General features: G+C 41.2%; 1 long non-coding RNA gene across 6 annotated transcripts in view; it reads left to right on the top strand.

The window, feature by feature from the left end:
* The window catches only part of LOC137320742 (uncharacterized), a 41,324-nt gene that overhangs the window by 15,437 nt on the left and 4,394 nt on the right, over window positions 1-21,493 (top strand). For all 6 annotated transcript variants that reach the window (XR_010962638.1, XR_010962637.1, XR_010962634.1 and 3 more), the window contains one exon: window positions 1,532-1,618. This is a non-coding gene — a long non-coding RNA (uncharacterized lncRNA). The remainder of the gene's footprint in view (window positions 1-1,531; window positions 1,619-21,493) is intronic.

Below are 21,493 nucleotides of genomic sequence, written 5' to 3'. Positions count from 1 at the left end.
AGGGAAAGTGGGACTAATTGGATAGCTCTTTCAAAGAGTGGGCACAGGCATGATGGGCCAAATGGCCTCCTTCTGTGCTGTATGCTTCTATGATTCTATGATCATAGTATCGTAGTAGTATCATAGAGTGGTACAGCACAGAAGGGGGTCATTCGGCCCATCGTGCCTGTGCCGGCTCTTTGAAAGAGCTATTCAATTAGTCTTACTTTCCCTGCTCTTTCCCCGTAGGCCTGCATTTTTTTTCCCTTCAACTATTTACCCAATTCCCTTTTGAAAGTTACTATTCAACCTGCTTCCACCACTTTTTCAGGGAGTGCATTCCAGATCATAATAACTCAATGCATAAAAAAACGTTTCCATGCCACCTCTGGTTCTTTTGCCAATCACCCTAAATCTGTGTCCTTTGGTTATGGACCCTTCTGGAACAATTTCTCCTTATTTACTCCATCCAAACGTTCATGATTTTGAACACCTCTATCAAATCTCCTCTTAACCTTCTCTGCTCTAAGGAGAACAATCCCAGCTTCTCCAGTCTCTCCACATAACTGAAGTCCCCCAGTCTAGAAAATCTCTTCTGCACCCTCTCTAAGGCCTTGACATCCTTCCTAAAGTGTGGCACCCAAAATTGAACACAATACTCCAGCTGAGGCCTCACCAGTGTTTTATAAAGGTTTAGCATAACTTCCTTGCCTTTGTACTCTATGCCTCTATTTATAAAACTAAAGATCACATATGCTTTTTTAACGGCCTTCTCAGCTTGTCCTGCCATCGTCAAAGATTTGTGTGAAAAAAAACACCCCAGGTCTCTCTGTTCCTGCACTCCCATTTAAAATTATAATGACAGTTCGAAGTTAATTTTAAAGCCGAACTCAACGAGGATATAATGTCCATTCTGAACCGTGCGAAGAAAAAACCCACGTACGCTATTGTCAGTGTCAGTGAAACTGCTTCTTAAAACTGTCAGTATGCATTGTTAAATGGAAAGGAAAACAGCGGGCATGTGGATTCCCACACAGGTGTGTATTGTATTTAAGTGTGAGGTCCATGTCTGATTAAGCATTTATGTGTTTCAGTGCGCCAAGTAGCTCGTTCACCTTTTAGGCATTTATTGAATGACTATTTTACAGTAACACAAAATCTAATAACCGTTGCTGCAACGCCAATAAATTCTACGAAATCGTATAATCTGCAAGGAATAAATCGGCAAACTCCAATTTGCTCATAAACGTTTTTTGAGTTTTTATTTCCTATCGGCCAACGCTTTACGAGACCTCTAGAGCGGATAGGCAGTCTCTTTGTCTTAAGCCAGTTTTGCCATAATGTAAAGGGAATTGAAATATTGCTTTCCGAAGTTTATTTGTCTTTTTTTTCAAAGCATTTCGATTAAGGAGGGGGGGGGGCAGGATTTCCGATCCCTGGCGTTGTCTGGAATTCCAGGCGTTAATTAGCAGGGCACGGGCGCCGTCCACTGGCTCCGCTCAGAGACCGTAAATTCCTGTAAAATGTAAACAGTTTTTTTTTCCACACACAGACTCATCAGGCAGCATTTCTACAGCGAAAGATCTGCTGCTTTTAAATCGCACCTTCCTACAGTCGAAAAAAGTCATTAAAAAACACAGTAAGTAAAGCGAAATGAAAACCGGATCGTAATGATAGATATATGTGAATCTGATTTGAAAAGGTGCTTCCTTTTATTGCAGGTTAATATTGTGTATTCCACTTCTTAAACCCTCAAAACTTTAAGGGGAAAAACTTGCATTTAGTTAAAGAGTCGTACCCACGTCTCTCAGAAAGGTCTCAAAGCACTTCACATACAATAAATTACTGATATGCAGGCAACTTGCTTCGAATGTGCACACAGTTCAGATATGGTGTCGCTTATTAAGGTGTCTTTTTGTTTTGTTTGGGGCAATTGGCTTTTGAGCAGTTCGCTTTCTTTCAGCAAAGCTGCTAACAATATTTACAGCAACCGGTGTTAATTCTGCCTTCAGAAGACTGTAATTGAGTTGAAGTACAATAACTCCAACTGTGTACAAAAACAAAGTTATGGTGCGCCACCTCCTCAGATTTTAGTGAAAACTCCTATTCATTTTATGAACATATATGTTCGACTGCAGGCCTGAAATGTTCAGTGCATTTTGTGCAGTTAGCAGGGATGTGCGTAAACGAGGGTTCATACACCTTGTTATGCGTTTAATAGTTAACTTTTGTTTATTTGACTCTATCAAGGCATCAGCAAACTGACGTAAGATACAGCAAGTGCAGCTTTTGACAACCGTTTTCCTGATCCGAGTTTACTCTTGCTTAAGTGCCCTTAAATATCTCGATGCGATCAATCGAATTAAATGTAGAGACATTATTTTTTTTTTAAAAAAAGGGTGAACGGTGGTTTATTATTAAAAAAAATCTACCAACGAAAAATATACTGCACGGGGAAAATATGATGGTTTTTTAAAAAAAAAATAAGACAAGTGGAAGTTTGTTGGAATAAACGGGGTGCTTGACTGAAAACATGATATGCACCTGAGACAAAAAAATAATCAACGAATTATGGAAAAAAAACAAGGCATGAAAGCTGAGCAAAGTCCAGGGTTGAGAGACGGGAGCAGCGGGACTGTGCTGCAGTGATGGTCGCCTGCAATTACAGCGCCACCTATCGGACAGCTTCAGCCTTTATTACCCAAGGCTGCAATAAAATACAACCAGCATCATAAGTGGGGTCAATTGCCTGGAATTCTGTGCGGTATAAAGTTAAAAAGAAAATTCGACTGCGCGACTATTTAACGTTTATTAAGGGTCCGTTCCCCTTACCACTGATTTAACCGGTCCCATTACTGAACATGACGTTGGGTTGGCGAATGGAGTCGTCGCTCAGTATTGACCTTCAGCTCAGCTCTCAATCTAAATTAATCTGCACGAGTTTTCCGACGGGGCCTGCTAGAATTACGGTCCAGTTCTCAACACAATCTTTTATTGTCAGAGTGGGGAATTCATGCAGTAAATAAAATCGAGGTCTGGAGCCCTGCTAGCAACATTAATTAAATTGCAGATAGATGTGCCGCGTTTAAAATTCCATCTTAAGGGAATGTATTAATATCGGACCATTAACCATGTTCGTTTTGTTCTCTCCCTAAATTCGTTACTTATTTCCCATTTGCACACTGGTGCAATTGTATAAACCTTAGTCGAGTTGATTTATATTACCATGCTTAATATCTAGAAATAAAATAGGTAAAAAGAACAAACATGCAATTTTACCTTCTGTATGGAATACAATCGTAAATACCTGACATTTATTCCATATCATCATCAGCGTTTTACCGCTTTCCTTTCCCTTACATATCTGAGAGAAATGTATTATAGTTACAGCAATCTGCAGGTAAGGGGACTGAACAACTATTGTATAAATATTAGTCCATTTCCTACAAGCCTTGTCATGTGTTGGCACTCAATGTTAATTCTTCCAGCTCAGATGCAAAAACGATAAATGACTTTTACCTATTAGAGAGAGAAAAAACACAGACAATAACTGAGTATCGAAATCACTTGAGTTGAAATCCTGACTGAAATATGGCTATTTGATGGATTTGCGCCCGTTAGCCTCGACGTCGCGCCTGTGTGAGTGATTCTTTTTTTAAAAAATCACTCAGAGAATAATATTACATTCGGCCAAACAAATATGGGCCGCAGATGGGCTTCCACAACTGTCGTGGAGCACTGTAATTTAGCAAGAGCAGTTTTTTTTTCTACTGGGAAACGCGTTGTACTATGCAGCAGTCACGATTTGAGTGTGCCACCGACCGCTGAATAAATAAACCAGTTCCCATTTTTCCTGGCTAATGTAACGATTTTGTGCAATGAGTGAATACATTCATTTAATTAGTGGACGCATTATGCTATCCAAAGCATGGCGATTTGCAATTCTTGGTCTTGTGGAGTGAACGAACCTTTCAAACTTGCAACTAACGAATTTTCTGACCGATTCTGCCTCTGGTAAGATTGGATGATGCAAAATCGAAAGCTCTCAGTTTCTGTTGACAAGGCTTTTGTACCTTTCTCTAAAGTGTCGCCCATCTGTGCTTCTAAATATTAAGGGCAGGGAAGCGTATAGTAAAATAATGGAACAAATTCACATTTATTTAGTGCGTGCATCTCACTGGAGATACGTTTCTTACAGCTTATATGTTTTCAGGATTCAACTCCTCAATCACTGTGAAGAATTGTGAAGTACGTTAATGGTGATTTAAAAAGAAAAATAGTAGTATTTAAAGAGAAAGATCTTGCATTTATATCGCACCTTTCACAACAGCAAGGACTTGCATTTATATAGCGCCTTTAACGTGGTGAAACGTCTCAAGGCGCTTCACAGGAGCGATTATCAAACAAAATTTGACACCGAGCCACATAAGGAGATATTAGGACAGGTGACCAAAAGCTTGGTCAAAGAGGTAGGTTTTAAGGAGGCCTTAAAGAAGGAGAGAGGGAGGTGGAGAGCTTTAGGGAGGGAATTCGAGAGCTTAGGGCCTAGGCTGCTGAAATCACCCAATAGTGGAGCGATTAAAATCCAGGATGGGCAAGAGGCCAGAGTTGGAGGAGCGCAGAGATCTCGGAGGGTTGTAGGGCTGGAGGAGGTTACAGAGATAGGGAGGGGAGAGACCATGGACGGATTTGAAAACAAGGATGAGAACTTTAAAACCTAGGTGATCTGGGATTACAGGACCTCCCAAAGCGCTTTACAGCCAATAAAACACTTTTGAAGTGTACTCACTGTTGTAATGTAGGAAATTTTGTTTGCAGTTAATGAGTTTAGAAAATCCGTTTGATGTTGTTGGCTGCACTTATAAAATACATGAACAAATTCGATATTTTGAAGGAATTGTGCATTGCATAATTTTCCTATCTGACGCTGTGCATTTTTAAAAATAAAAATGCAATTATGCAGAAGTGGCAATTTGTGATTTTTTTAACTGTAGGTATCATGCCCTGGACCTCTGGGGTGATTGATTAAATCTCCACGCCTTGTGATGACAAGGATTATTATTCATTGAACGTTCTGTTCATTTGGCAGAGAGGCTTCACTTTAACAGCTGAGATGCGCTTTCTCCTTTAACCTACGTTTGCAGCTCTGTGACACTTTCACCTGTATGGAAAAAAAACAACAAAAACAATCTTTAGAAAACCGCGCTGTGACAAAATACAGTGACAATTAACATTTGCAACTTGTCTGCGATAGGTGTCTCGCTGAGGTATTATTAATGATGTGGAGATGCAGGTGATGGACTGGGGTTGACAATTGTAAACAATTTTACAACACCAAGTTATAGTCCAGCAATTTTATTTTAAATTCACAAGCTTTCGGAGGCTTCCTCCTTCCTCATTTACCTGAGGAAGGAGGAAGCCTCCGAAAGCTTGTGAATTTAAAATAAAATTGCTGGACTATAACTTGGTGTTGTAAAATTGTTTACAGGTATTATTAAAGTTGTTTAATATCACACTGCAGTCAGCATTGCGATTTGAACAATATTACATAGAATGTACACAGAATGTACACAGAAAGAGGCCATTCGGCCCAACCGGTCTATGCCGGCGTTTATGCTCCGCACGAGAAATTATCATTCAGTGTATTAAAGTCCTGGACCGTGCCTTCTCTTAAATTTCTTGGGGGCAAGTTTCCGTGGGATTTCCCCAATCTCCTGCTATAACTATGGTGGATGGCAACCCCTGGAGAAATGGTGCAAACGGCCCCCAAGGATAACTTCTCAACTATCCCCCGGCGGTGGTGGGGTCGTTACAGCAAAACTGCTGGGGCTGCCGCCGCCAGGGGGGTCTTCGATGCGGCAGGAGGATCTGCGGATAGGTCGCTACATTCTGCTCCAGTGCAATCGATTTACCAGCGGCCTTTAGGACTTCGAATTTCTGCAATAAGTCAAAACAAATCTCGCAGCACAGGTTGATAATATCTCAAGTTGATCTTGACTCGTGCTTTTTATATTTTGCATTTTTTTAAATTGAAATCAATATCCACGCATTTCCCATCCCACTCCCCACGCCCCTCACCAAAGAAATTGAGACTCGGAGCCGGAAGGAAATGTTATAAGTTTTTTTTAATAAGTTAACCATGGTATAAAGCTCAGTGGAGCATGAAGAGTTGATGAAGTGCAACAATTGATCTCAAGAAAAGCTACATTGCTGGACTCTGAATCCCAAACTACGCTGCTTCTTGAGGCTGTGTATTTCCTTTCATTCGACTATTCCGCAGATTAATCTTGTTTTTTGCAGTTTACCCACATTAAGAGAACGCAATCCAGTGTTAATCATCTTTTCCCGAACCCACCCCCCACCAACACAGATACACAAGGAACATACTCGGGCTCCCAATGAGAAAAATAAAGGCAGAGATACAGTTTAAAAATAAGGGGGAGGAGGGGGGCGTAGAGTTTCCATTAGTTTTTGTGCTCGGATACCTGCGCAATTCACCGAACCAGCGCAAAAGGTCGGAGACTTTTAAACGTGAGTTACACCAAAAAAAGGCACTTACGTTCGTGTTTTCGCGATTTTTTTACATTGGTTCAATGTGGTTTCCATGCGGTTGGTACAAGGGTGGTTATGTTGCACATTTTGTTTTACTGTCACAATGGCCCAGCAGAGACCCAAATGACGGCAATGCCAGAAGCCAAAACCCACGGTTAGTTCCAGATTTAGGTGTTGGATATGGCCAAGTGGTAGTCTCCGATCACTTGGAGCTTCACATGGGTGGAGTATGCACACTCTAGGTGTAAAACTCTGGTTAGGCTTCAGCTGGAGTATTATGTTCAGTTCTGGGCACTTTAGGAAGGATGTTAAGGCCTTAGGGAGGGTGCAGAAGAGATTTGCTAGAATGGCATGAGGGACTTCAGTTATGTGGAGAGACTGGAGAAGCTGGGATTGTTCTCCTTGGAACAGAGAAGGTTAAGAGGAGATATGATAGAGGTGTTCAAAATCATGAACGGTTTTGACAGAGTGAATAAGGAGAAACTGTTTCCAGTGGGAAAGGGTCAGTAACCAAAGGACACAGATTTAAGGTGATCCGTAAAAGAGCCAGAGGCAACATGAGGAAATATTTTTTTACGCAGCGAGTTGTAATGATCTGGAATGCGCTGCCTGAAAGGGTGGTGGAAGCAGATTCAATAATAACTCTCAAAAGGGAATTGGATAAATAATTGAAGCGAAAAAATTTACAGATAATGGGGAAAGCTCAGGGGAATGGACTAATTGGATAGCTCTTTCAAGGGTCGGCACAGGCACGATGGGCCGAATGGCCTGCTCCTGTGCTGTACTTACTATGATACTATGATATGATACTATGATGCTATTTTTCTGGATATTTTTGTGGGCCATTCTCCTCTACCCCTCTCTCCTCCTGAAAGCCTTCCATTCCTTCCTGGACTATAGCCCCATGGGTGCTGAGCACCCAAAGGTGCCTCACACAAGTGACCACTGTTCAGAGGAGCCTTTAAAACTTGAATATTGGTGGACTTCAACATCAGAGGGTGCATCATAGGTGAGTTCCATTCTGACTCACGTACATTCACATACACAGACACACTGCGGGTGCTCACATATACACACATACACACATACATACACACATGATATGCATATACATACATACACATACACACATACATATATATACATTCATACTTACACACATATACATATGTATACATACACATATATACACACATATACATATACACATACATATATAGAGATACACATACACACATATACATGTATATATATATATATATACACATACACAGATATATACACTCATACACATATACACGCACGTATACCCACATATATCCACACACATACACATGTGTGTGTATACACATACACATACATACCCACACCCACACACACATATATACACACATACACACAAACACACACATACACACTCACATAAAATGCACACACACACATACACACATATTTAGTCCAACTGTCACTGGATAGTTATCAGGGGCAAGAATGAGGTGCCCGGGCTGAGATCAGTTAACTCTGCACAGCCTGAGAATCTTTTAGTCTCTATAGTTCAGCTGCTTACTGGATAAACTGACTGAGGTACCAGGGGATAATTTCACTGACTTTTTAGCACCATGACACCTTGTCTACTCATATCACTTCACTATTTACTTTGCAATAAGTATTTGAGGATGCTCTGGGCCAGAAACACTGGGACTGTCGACAATAAAGGATGTGTTTCCTGTACAGATGAATATATATGAGCCAAAGAATGAGTGCAACCCACTCGACTCCTCTGGAGACCTTATCTAATCAACAACAACTTGCATTTATATAGCACTTTTAACATGGTAAAACACCCCAAGGCCCTTCACAGGAGCATTACCAGACAAAACTTTAACATGAAGGCACATAAGGAGATATTAGGACAGGTGACCAAAACCTTTGTCAAAGAGGTAGGTTTTAAGGAACGTCTTAAAGGAGGAGAGAGAGATAGAGAGGCGGAGAGGTTGAGGGAGGGAATTCCAGAGCTTAGAGCCTAGGCAGCTGAAGGCATGAGCGCCAATGGCGGGGCGAAGACAATCGGGGTTGCAAAAGAGGCCAGAACTGGAACAGTTCTGTTCACAAGATTATTAGACCATCTCTATGAAAAAATATTTACGCCTCCCCCTCCTTGGCTGGCAAATGGGAAGATGCAAATAAACACAACGCAAAGAGAAAAAAAATAGAAAGACTTTCATTTATATGACGCCTTTCATGACCTCAGGACTCCCCAAGGCACATTACAGCCAATGAAGTACTTTCTGAAATGTGGTCACTGTTGTAATGTAGGAAAAGGCAGTTAAAGTTTGGGGTAACCCTTCATCAGACACTTTAACTAGACTTTTCTCTTTACAGGTGCTGGCCCCATTTGCTGTGCACTTCCAACGTTTTCTGTTTATGTTTAAGGTGAATGAAAGGCTTTAGTTTAAAGGTGAGACTAGAGAAACCAAGGCTCCTTTCACTAGAATAGAGAACTAATAATATAGTTAAAAGATCTAATAGAGGAGTTCAAAGTCTTGAAGGGTTTGGCAAGGTAAAAAAAAGTTGGGGGGGGGGATATTTCCATTGGTGGCTGAGTCCATAACTAGAGGACATAAACTTAGAATCATCACCAAAGGGAGAATTAAGAGTTTTTTTAACATGGTGGATTGTTAGGACATAGGATGCCCTGCCACAAACAATGGTGGATGCAAAATCCACAATAGCTTGTAAAAGAGAAGTGGATAAAAAGTTTTGAAAGAACATCAAATAGAAGGGTTTTGGGAAAGGATATAGGAATGGGACTAAGTAGATAACTCTTACAAAAAGCCCGCACAAGCACAATGGGCTGAATGGCTTCTTTCTGTGCTATAAAATTCAGAGACTCCAGAATTTGCAGGGTTTTTTTGTGTTATTTGTACAATTAGAAATATGTTTTTTTAATTATTTATAATAGATGCAATTGGATTGTATATAGTACCTCTCCCCACCACACACATTGAAACGTGCAGTCCCAAAGCAGCAAAGGAATACATAATAATGTACTGAACACTTATCTGTGCCAGTCACTTAAATGTCAAAAGTATCGGCTTCTTATCATTTCACCTCTTTGTGGTTTTATGAGTGTTATGAATGCTTACTCGATAAACCCAACTAATACTGCAGCATCGCCAGGACAGCATCTAATAGAACTCAACAGGGGTATATTGACCATGCATCTAATTCATATTCCTACTTTCAGTCACCTATTTGACCAAACCCTACAAATTAAGAACATAGGAACAGGAGTAGGCCATTCAGCCCCTCCAGTCTGTTCTGCCTTTCAATTAGATCATGACTGATCTGTATCTTAACTCCATTTACCCGCCTTCATTCCGTAACCCATTATGCCCCTGCCGAACAAAAATCTATCTATCTCAGTTTTGACATTTTCAATTGAAGTAGCCTCAATAGCTTTTTGGAGGAGAGAGTTCCAGATTTCCACCACCCTTTGTGTGAAGAAGTGTTTTCTGACATCACCCCTGAACGGCCCAGCTCTAATTTTAAGGCAATGAAATTACCCATTGTTGTGGACTGTCCCACCAGAGGAAATAGTCTCTCTCAATCTACCCTATCAAATCCTTTAATCATTTTAAACACCTCAATTAGATCTCCCCCATAATCTTCTACACTCAAGGGTAAAAATTGTCCATACATAAATTGGGACTCTATAAATTGAAGTCTATTGTTTTTACTGAGACTTTTGTGAATCTAATTTGATGTAAAAATCAACACTTAGCATTAAGGTTACTGAGTTAAACACAACAGGGTAGAGTTTCCGCTTTGGGCACAATCGGTAAACTGGGTGCAAATTGCGCTTGAAATTGCACTGATTGGGTTACAGTTCAAGTTTCCGCTAAAATGCATTTGAATAATCACAAACGTAAAATCTTCCATAAACCAGCGCTATCGGTCAGCAGAGTAGAACGTAATCATTTTTTTTCTTTGCATTAAAAAATATTCATTGATGTATTTAAGATAACCTGGTGCAGTTTTATTAGTACAGCTGAAAATGGGTTTATCACCAAAAAATAAGTGTCTAGTCCTCCACCTGTGAGTAACCTGATTTTAAATCACTGAAAAAGACTTTACAAAACTATACTGAACAATTTTCTAATTTCATTGGTGTACACTAGTCAGTTTCTTAGTAAATTAAATATTTTTTAATATGTAAAAACGTTTACAACATGCCTACTCGTGCCTGTGAGCTTAAGAAAACAAGCTTAATTTGAAGACTCTCCTCAAACGGCCACAGACGGGCACAATTGGCAGAAACTCGTAATCCTCCTTACGTGGGGCATGGTCAGTTTCGTGGACGGGGCCGGCTTCGGGAAGCAATGATTTTTGAACCAGCGCTGAAGATCGCGGAAACTTGATTTCGGCTTGACGTAACTTACGCTTGATTTTCTGTGTTCTTTTGTGTTGGTTTGGGCTGATTGTGCTGATAAAACCAGCGCAATCTAGCAGAAACTCTACTGAGGTGTGGAATTTTGTGACATTGAATAGTAAAATATACATATTTTGTGTAATGATATTAAAATATCGAACAATATAATTGTTGTAAATGCCAATACTGGGTTATAAAGAATAAGCTGTGTTTCTAATTAGGGATAAATCATTGCCACAGTTTGTAACAATTATTCTAGGTTTACAACACTGCTGAGAAATTAAGGGGCTCGCGTTTGTTTGTTTTGGAATGAACTTCGAACCTTTAATTACAGTAATGTTCAAGGATAATTCCTCAACTCCAAAAATGACAGACTTTAACGCGACTATTTTCCTCGGGGTTGACCCACACCAAACGTGCCTTTGCTGGGATTATAATTTGCTCCCCCGCGTCCCTCCAATGTTTCAGAATTGCTGATAAAGAAACGAATGTGCGGCTGCCCTTACATAAACAAATTCATTCTAGTGGGCCCCACTGTAGAGTTACAGCGTTGCACGAACGTGGCGATTGTGATGATCACCTTTATCGTTCCCCCTTTCACTAACGCCCTTTTCCTGAACTATAGCGAGAAAGAAAGCGGTCCGACAATCATTGTACGTTGGTCAGCGAGACTGAAATTAAGACTGAATTATTATAAAAACTAAAATAAGACTAGCGTTCGAGATACAGAGATGAGACTCGAACTAAGGTCATGACTTAAAACAATTACCATGTTCTTCATTTTTCATTAGTCCCGTCTCATTATTATCAATTATGTTGTCCTATAGATCCTGGCAGAGGGCAATAATTCAATGAGAGGGAAATCATTCAATGCAGTTTGCAAATTAAACAATGCATATTTTTTTTAAATAAGTCAGTGAGTGATGGAAATGTCCGTGTGAGTAATGGTTGAGAAACCGCTGGGAATAAAATAATAACGGAGGGACGGTCTACATTCTTACGTATTGCACTGATTTGGCTGACTCTGTTGATTTTAAAAATTTCATCCGGGGGACTCTGGCCAGGCCGGCGTTTTTTGCCCACCCCTGGTTGCCCTGAGAGGGTGGTGGCCAGTCTTCCTCATGAACCTCTGCAGCCCCTGTGGTGGTCCATCCCTTTGTTCTTTGTAGAGGTTTGATACAACTGAATGGCATGCTAGGCCACTTCAGAAGCAAGTTAAGAGTCAACCACTAGTGTGGGACTGGAGTCATAAATAGGCCAGACTGGGTCAGGATGACGCTTCCATCCCTAAAGAGCATTAATGAACCAGTTGGGTTTTTACATAATCCCACAGTTTCATGATCACTTTTACTTATATCAGTTTTTTATTTCCAGATTTTTAAAAGCTGAATTCAAATTCTCAATCTGTCATTTGAACTCATTTTCTCTGGAGTATTAGTCCAGTAACATGACCACCACACTACCCTATCCGTGTGTCTGTTTTTTTGTGATCATCGTTAATGAGAATCTTGCCCATTTTATTCCCAGTGTTACTGGGAGTCTTGTCCTTGTTGACAAGGAAACCTGAATTGTCGCGGATCGTTTTCCTGCAATTTACACGCGGAGTGTTTTCCGGAAACAGGGATACCTCTGCCCCAGGACTAGATAATGCACCACCCGAAGCCTCACAAACACGCATCCAAAATAGACAGGAAGGATCAGAAAGCGTTCATGAGTTCAACTCTTCCAATGTGGTCACTTTGAGAGCGTTCAGGCTACGGGTACATAGAGGGAGTCCATTAATTCTATTCTTCATCTATACTGATATCTTACCTTTAAATAGTCCCTATCACAATCTTTGATATTACAGCCAAATCTTCTAGTATGTAATTATTGTGCATTACGAGCAGCTTCCTGCTATCAAACGTAAGAAATCTGTGTCAGTCCTAACATCCCAATCAACCTGCTACATGTACAAATCTGGCTACAAATCCTTGTACAAGTTTGGTCCAAACTTTTGAATCGGGCGCCTTGTTCAAAGTTATTTTTAACTAATGGAATCATATTGACTATTTCCCTCTCACGGCTGGAACGAATTCATTAACACGTATTTTAAGCATCCCAGATAAATTTCAACAAAGGTGTTAGTCTTTAATCTATCATCGCAATTTTGAGCCCGTGTATTTTTATTTGCAATTCATTTTCTTCTGAGGCTGTAAGATTGTGCCTACAACCAACGGGATTGTAATTGAAAGGCGGAACAGGCTCGAGGGGCTGAATGGCCTACTCCTGCTCCTGTGTTCCCAAGTGTTGTTCAGTAAAGGATACCAGCATCCGCCTTTCTCTGGCTTTATTTCATCGTGTTGCACGTTGCCCAGTCCTTGTGAATGTGCCGTTTTAAGTTATTAAGAAGTTGCTCAATAAACGGATGCTGTGATTCATCTTTGCTCAGATTGGCTAACTATCAGGGTAGGGAAGGAGAATGGCAACCGGGCGCTGCTTGTAGTTTTGGATCGACTGCCTCGTTGATCCAATTCTCCTGTCTCAGGTGGTGTTGGGCGGTCTGTTGTAGCACAGTGTTGAAACTATAGTGCAACTGCTCTATTCCTGACCAGTCAGCGGGGTGTCACCCACATCAAGCGAGACATTTATAACTGGGTTATATACCTGTAAAACACCGAGTAGAACATTTAAACAAATTGGCAAAGTATTCCAGTCAGCTGTGAAAAATGCTGAAAACATGTTACAATTAAATTGTCACTAAGGCAGTCTTTTTGTTCAAACAAAACTGGTTAACATTTGTACTTGTTTGAATGTCTTCCAAATATTTATGCTGTTGCCTATTTACAAACATCTGGGAAGTATGTTACTCCGCAAGTATTCTTTTTAGATTTTAAATATAGCGTGTTATTTATGAAAAAGAGTGCACTGTAAATATTCCATCCTGTTTTTAAAAATAATTTATTGGGGGACCATTTTCACATTTCAGTGTGGAAAGTTATTCATGTCGATGTTATGATTTCAAGGATTTAAGCGAAATCATTTTAAATCAATGCGTTTATTAAGCTGAATTTTTAATACAAAATATTAATGCCCATGGAATTTGTCCGGAAAGGATGTAGCCACATATTAAATTCATATTTACTCTGTGCTTTATAAGTAATACACACGGGGTACGGATATTAAATTGTAAACACATGATTGTGAATTGATTTGTTTTTCCACGCGGTGGTTTAAGGTGCATTTAAAACCAGGTAAATACCTTTCTCCAACCTCAATCCTCCTGCCCAGGAGAGGACTTGATCCCCAGGTAACGTTTAGATGTTTAGAGAAAAGGCGGGGAATGTCTGCAGTCTCTAAACGTTTAAATCTACCCCGTGCACGTACAGAAAGTGCTGGGGAAATCGCGGGTGAATCTTTTAAACCGTGTTGACTCCGTACTGAAGTTATGCTCCGCATGCCATATCGAAGAAGTGTAATTCCTTCCGTGGGGTTCACACCACTGCTCTCCAGAGTCGGAGTTATACTGTAACGTTAACGCTGCTGCAAAGTTCGAGTTGCAGTGTAAATGCACCTTTAGACTGCAGTTAAAATGCAGCAATCAGAGTCAGACTGGTATCTGTGGAATGCGAGGAACAGCTGATAAAGTTAAAATTGCGGACTAGGCGTTATTGAGGTGAGAGCGGCGCTCTGTTCCCCGCCAGCCAACTGTTAATCTTCTGAGAATGCAGATGTTTCCCCCAACATCTAAAAACGCACAAATAAAGCGAAATTTCCAACGGCCTGCCCTTTTAATATGCAACTTAACACCGGACTGGAGTTACACCACACCTGGCATGAGCTCTGACTGGTAAGAGTCTGCTTCCTGGAGGCAGTCTCACATTGTTTGGCTTAGAGTTCGCTCAGAAGTCAGATCAGGACTTGACTTATGAATTATATTGCCACTTTTCACAATGACACACTCCAAACCAGTTTTGCGTGGACTCAGGAGTAGTTACACTCCTAGGTGTCAGCCTTGGATCAGAGATAGCACTGGCGCCACTGAGTCAGAAGGTTGTGGGTTCAAGCCCCATTCTAGAGCCTTGAGCACAGAATCTAGGCTGACACTAAGGGAGTTGCGCTACCTTTCAGATGAAACGTTAATCCGAGGCACTGTCTGCCCTCTCAGGTGGGTGTAAAAGATCCCAAGGCACTATTTCGAAGAAGAGTAGGGGAGTTCTCCCCGTTGTCCTGGCCAATATTTATCCCTCAACCAACATCACTAAAAACAGATTATCACATTGCTGTTTATGGGACCCTGCTGTGCGTACACTTTCAGTGAAGGGACAATTGCTTGCTTTACAGCATAAGCACTGCTTGGTCAGTCTGGGGTCAGTGGAATAAGGAGATGTAGTTGCAGCACAAAATGCTTATCCAAGATAAAGTGGCGCAAATCAAGATTCTGACAGAGCAACCTTCCCCTTCCTCAGTAAAGCACAAGGGGTGCTAAATTGGGCCATTTGGCACCCGTTGTTTCGGCGCTACACGGCCTCTCTGACATCCAAAATGGCGTCTTGGATGCGCACGCATGTTTCCAGCATGACATGCGCCGGACGCCATAGGAGTTAGCGCAGGTGCAGATAACGAACACTGGAATCATGTAAAGTAGCGAGAAAATGGCTTCAATCAGTGCGCAACACAGATTTAAAGCGATAGACACCATTTTGGGACTTAACGCTCAATGCACATTCTTAACCCTGACCATCTGAACGTGTCTTAGAGTGCCTGGAGGACCCCCCACCAGCCCTATTTAAAAGGACATGCAGGATTTATAGGTTAGTGGCTGGATTATTGCCTCTGGCTGCCAAGACATCTGTAACTGTTTTTGGAGGTCTCCTAGACTTCAATACTAGGACGCGGGGACATAGCCAAACATTTAGAGCCAGGACGTGCAGGAGTGAAGTTAGGAAATGCTTCCACATGCAAAGGGTGGGAGACGTTTGGAACACTCTTCTGTAGATGGCAGTTGATGCTAGCTCACTTGTGAATGTTAAATCTGAGATTGATAGATTTCTGTGAACCAAGGGTATTAAGGGATATGGGGCTAAGGCAGGTATATGGAGTTAAGTCACAGGTCCACCATGCTCTCATTGAATGGTGGAGCAGGCACGAGGGGCTAAATGCCACTGCCACTTGCTGTCTCCTGATATGCGCCAGCTTCTCCTGCAAGAAAATGGGACGTGTGTCTGGGTGATGTGCCTGTCATGGTTGAATAGCTGCCAGAGTGTGTGGCCTGTGACTTGTGGTTGGGTGGCTTGAAACAGTGGTAATGTGTAAGGGTGAGAAGAAGCATCTGATTGGAAGAGTTGAGTACTGATGGGAAAGAGTTTATTGGTATGTGGGGGATGAGGGGTGTAGTGTGTGGGGCAGTTGGCAGGAGACGCTACTTGACAGTTGACCTCACTCACCTTGCCCACTCATGTCAAAGCATTGAACTTCTTCCTGCACTGCATCTATGTTCATGATGCTGTGTGCCTGGCATTGACTTCGTCCCTTGCTGCCTCCCACTGCCTTTTGGATATATGTCTGGAGGGCCTCTTGTTTCCCCCCTCCCCCCTGTGGATAAAAGGATGTCCCTCCTTCTGTCCATCGCTTGCACCAAGGTCTGTAGTGCATCACTAGAGAACCTTGGTGCATGCACTTTCGCAGGCCTGGTTCCAACTCAGATCAGAAGATTGGTGAGGTCTGGCATGCAGATTGGAGGATGTGGGATTTAGTAGTGTGCAACCTTTATTCAATGTTTTAATATAACTCATCAATGTGCAAACAAAGGGATGGGACCTGCATCTGTGTTTTACATGTGCAATGTCTGATCTCCGTTCAGACTCTGTGCAGAGAGTAGACTGTTATTTTTAGCAAATAACAGGTACCAGCTACCTTTAAGAGATTTCTAAGAAACATCCTCCCTTTAAGAGATTGAGCTCCTCCTGGTGGTGGAAAGTGCAAATTGCATTGATTCCACGTGCAAGACCTGGAACGGAACGCTGATTGCAGGTGAGTCCTCCGGCCGGCCGAAACTTGCGTCCTGCCTGTGCAGGGATCATTGGGCGTGGGGTAATAGCGCATCGCGTTACCTACACCCAAAAACGGCCCTTATCCAATTTTTCCCCCAAGGATACTAGTGAATAAGTGGATGGAAGGAATTAAAAGGAAAGCTCCTGTTGAGACAAGTTTGCTTTCTATTTGCAGCATGCACACATGTAAATTTGTAAAGTAGAATTAAAGAAAAACAGCTGTAACCCGGACTCTTGCTGGGTTATGGTTCCGTGGGCCACCGGAAAGTGTGCTGGCACCTAGATCAATTGTTCATTCTTCATGCACGAACCCTGATAGTGAGTGCTGGCAAGCTCTTTTCAACTTGGTCCTGTACTTAATGAAGGTTCTTTTGCACCAGGGGTCATTGAGCAGTAATTGAAGGACAAAATAAAATGGCCTGAAGGCTTTTCTTTATGCCAGCCTATCTTATGATTAAACTGTCCCTTGTCAACATGAGTGGCTGAAGCAGTGGGGCTGCCTCCCTGTAGAAACAGCAGTGATTTGGCCATCATTTACCTGGATGGACTACCCCCCCCCCACCCCCGATTGTTTTTTGGGACAAAATAAATGTAAACGTTATGAAGGAACATTTGTAATATATAAATTTTTACTCCAAAAGCTTCAACCACATAAGACCTTCAGTAAGAATGAAAAAAGAAAGAACTTGCATTTCCATTGCATCTTTCACGACCCAAAGCGCATTCCAGACAATGAAATACTTTGTAGTGTACTCACTGTTGTAATGTAGGAAACGTGGCAGCCAATTTGTACACAACAAGCTCCCACATATAGAAATGTGATACCGACCAGTGATGTTGGTTAAGGGATAAATACTTGCCAGGATACGGGAAGAACTCCCCTGCTCTTCTTCGAAATAGTGCCATGGGATCTTTTATGTCCACTTGAGAGGGCAGACGGAACCTTGGCTTAACACCTCATCTGAAAGACGGCACCTCCAACAGTACCTGTACAAGGAGGACGGGCGAGAAGGAGGGAGGGCTTCAACTTTTTATTAATAGCATTTCTTTTGCCCAGTTACCATTAAAATCACTTGGAATAAAAACAGGAAATTCTGTAAATGCCAAGCAGTCCAGTCAGATAGTGAAAGAGAAAAGGTAGGTTAATGTTTCAGGTGTGGCCTCTCACCAGAATGTACCCGAGAAATTCACATCTATTTCTCCTTTAGATGTCGTGCTTCTCCAGAATTTTCTCTTTTATTCCAGATTATCAGTATTTATGGTTTATCTTCATATCTGTACTGTAAACGAATGGTTTTAAGAGCAGAATAAAGAAAATAAAGTTAACATAAAAATAGAAACCCATTCATTTTATCCAAGAGGAGCTTTGTGTTAACATCAACAGAGATCATTTAGGATGGTTTGACTTGTTAGATCTTCAGCCAACTCATTATTAATTCAAGCCCTTCACATCAGGCTCAGTAACTCTTCAAAGCCAGTACTCCTAATGGTCTCATCAACATTCTCTTCAAAAAAATCAAAAAAATGTTTAAAATATCAACACAAATAGTCAAAAGAGAGTTAGAATTCATTGCAATCTTTTAAAACTTACATTAAGAAAGTGTTACTTTCTCTTTTATAGTGAGCCATCTACAATATCGATTTTATTATAACGTACTTAGTAAATAGTATGCATTTTCTTAAACTTAATGGGCCAGAATTTGCTGCAGCAGGGCAGTGAACGGTGCTCACTGTTAGTTAGACTTGCTCTTTGCCCATTTAATCTCCATGATATTTTGCGGCCACAAGTTGCTGGAAGTGGGAGATGGAAATGACGCGACACCCTCTACAGGGCATCTGGGACCTGAGTGAACAGGGCAAACAACTGGGTATCTCCTTAACCAATCAGATTGAAGGATTGTGAAATTAACAGCACAAGGACTGAGAGGGAAATTAGAGTGGGTGAATTCAATGTCAAATCAGGTACAGAAAGAGAAATAAAGAAAGGGAAAGAGAGATTGGATTAAGAGAGAGAGAAAAGAGACAGAAAGAAAAAGTAAGAAAAAAATCATTTACAATTTTTTCACAGCTGCAACCATAATTGAAACCTGAAGGAATGAGAGTCCGCACTTGTAATAGTTAATTTTCATGCCAGAGAGGTTGACTGGCAGTAATTAACACTTATCACGTTGTTGAAAGGGGTACTTGGACTTGAAATGACAAGACGTAACTTTCTGTGGTGAGTTTAGTTCGTATCTACTGCGCAAATACAGCAACTTCACGCCGTTCAATATATTTCAATGGTACGGCAGCCAGCGAGATGCCATTTTCTCAAAGCTAACGGCGGAGTGGCGCATCTAGGACAGCAACTTTAGAATTTCCGCCTTTAACCGCGCATCTGCCCCTCGCCTGAAGTTGCTGCAGCATTTGTGCATTAATAACAGCGAGCACCATTAGTCTCACCGTTATTTTGACAGCAAATTCTGGGCCATTAAACAACCTTAGATTGGTTGAATCCATGACTGACATACGACCACATAACTCACAGCACCCTTCAGAATCTCAAAAGTTAAGCAGTCCAGCATTAGAGGGCGGATTATTTTTCAAATCCAACAAACTCTTTGTTGTTTAGTGGGAATAAAGATTTTTAAAAACTGAAAACACCAAAAATCTGATACAAAACCAGAAAGTGTTAGAAATGCACAGCATTTCCACCAGTCATAACCCTTGATTCATTCACACAACTCAGAACTCATCAGAATTAACAATCCTTTTCTCTTTTCAGACGTTGAGGGTCCTGCATCTCCAGCATTTCTTGATTTTATTTCTGAGCCTCATTGCTTGTTCCAAGCAATATAATTTCCAAGATATATATTTACTGATTATGTTGCTCTTGTTTTGGATCATTATAAAATGATTATAAAATTAATAATCTCAAAAACGATCTATGATCTGAATAAATCACACAATGTTACAACAACAACAATTTGCATTTATATAACCCCTTTATCATAGTAAAACGCCCCAAGGCGCTTCACAGGTGCGTTATCGAACAAAATTTGACACCGAGCCACGTAAGGAGATATTAGGACAGGTGACCAAAAGCTTGGTCAAAGACGTAGGTTTTAAGGAGTGTCTTAAAGGAGGAGAGAAAGGTGGAGAGACGGAGAGATTTAGGGAGGGAATTCCAGAGCTTAGGGCCTAGGCAGCTGGAGACACGGCCGCCAACGTTGGAGTGATGAAAAATCAGGGGTGTGCAAGAGGCCAGAATTGGAGGTGCGCAGAGATCTCGGCGGGTTGTAGGGCTGGAGGAGGTTACAGAGATAGGGACAGCACAGAAACAGGCCATTTAGTTGGTCTTTTTCTCCACAAGATCCACCTCATTTAATTCCACTCTCCGGTTCACTCTCCATAATCTTTCATATTCCTCTTTTTCAAGCTACTATCAAATTCCCTTTTAAAAGAGCCTATGGACTCTGTTTCAACAAGGGTTTGTGGCAGAGAATTCCATGTTCTAACCATCCACTGTGCAAAGACATTTTTTCTAACCTCCCCTTTGATTCTTTTACTGGTTATCTTAAATTTGTGTTCTCTCATTACTGTCTGGCTGACCAGTGGAAACAATCTATCACTATTCACCTTTCTATTCACTTTATCATAGCCCTTCATAGTTTTGAAGGCCTCTATTAGGTCACTTCTTAATCTTCTCAGCTCTCATAAGGCAAAAACCTTAACTTGTCAAATTGCCTCTCTTAATTGTAACCCTTCAAGCCTGGGAACATCCTTGTGAATCTTTAAAAAAATTAATTGGCAGGATGTGGGCATTGCTGGCAAGGCCGGCATTTATTGCCCATTCCTAATTGCCCCGAGAAGGTGGTGGTGGCTCTTCTCCTTGAACCAATGTCCGATACAACTGTTGCTAGGCCATCTTTTAATGGGATACTTTATCTCCACATTATCTCCTTGCTTTTGTATTCAATAAATCTAGATACAAAACGAAGGATACCATTTGCATTTTTAATGGGTTTGTGTCCTTGCAATGCCAACCTTTAATGACCCGTGCATCCGCACAACACTCTGCTCCTCTATTCCATTTAAAATCTTACCATTCAAAGTATATTTCCTTTCCCGATTTTTGCCTCCAAAATGCATCACTTCACACATTTGATCATCCTGATTTAAAGTCCTTTATCAACTCCTTGTTCACATATTCATGATGGACCCTGGAGCCAAACCATCTCAAGAAAGCTTTTATAAGCCTGGCAATATGACAGTGTACTCTTTTTTATTTTTGGACGCATATTGTGGGTGTTAATTTAAAAAAATTATAACAGGGCCTTAAACTAGCAACGTGACAGCAGTATCTTCTTAAGAGGATGTTTTTCTTTCATTTCCTGCACTCAATCCAAGTTTGCTTTTATTATTCCAGTGAATTCTTGCTATTATCTGCCAAAAATCATTGGAATTCTGCTTGATCACGACAAGCAGGCAGCAGCTGCCACTTTGGAGAACTTTTTCA

The sequence above is a fragment of the Heptranchias perlo genome, chromosome 4 (assembly GCF_035084215.1).
Source record: "Heptranchias perlo isolate sHepPer1 chromosome 4, sHepPer1.hap1, whole genome shotgun sequence".
Taxonomy (NCBI): domain Eukaryota; kingdom Metazoa; phylum Chordata; class Chondrichthyes; order Hexanchiformes; family Hexanchidae; genus Heptranchias; species Heptranchias perlo.
The sequence above is the reverse complement of the archived record's forward strand: the minus strand, read 5'-3'. Positions and strand labels throughout refer to the sequence as shown.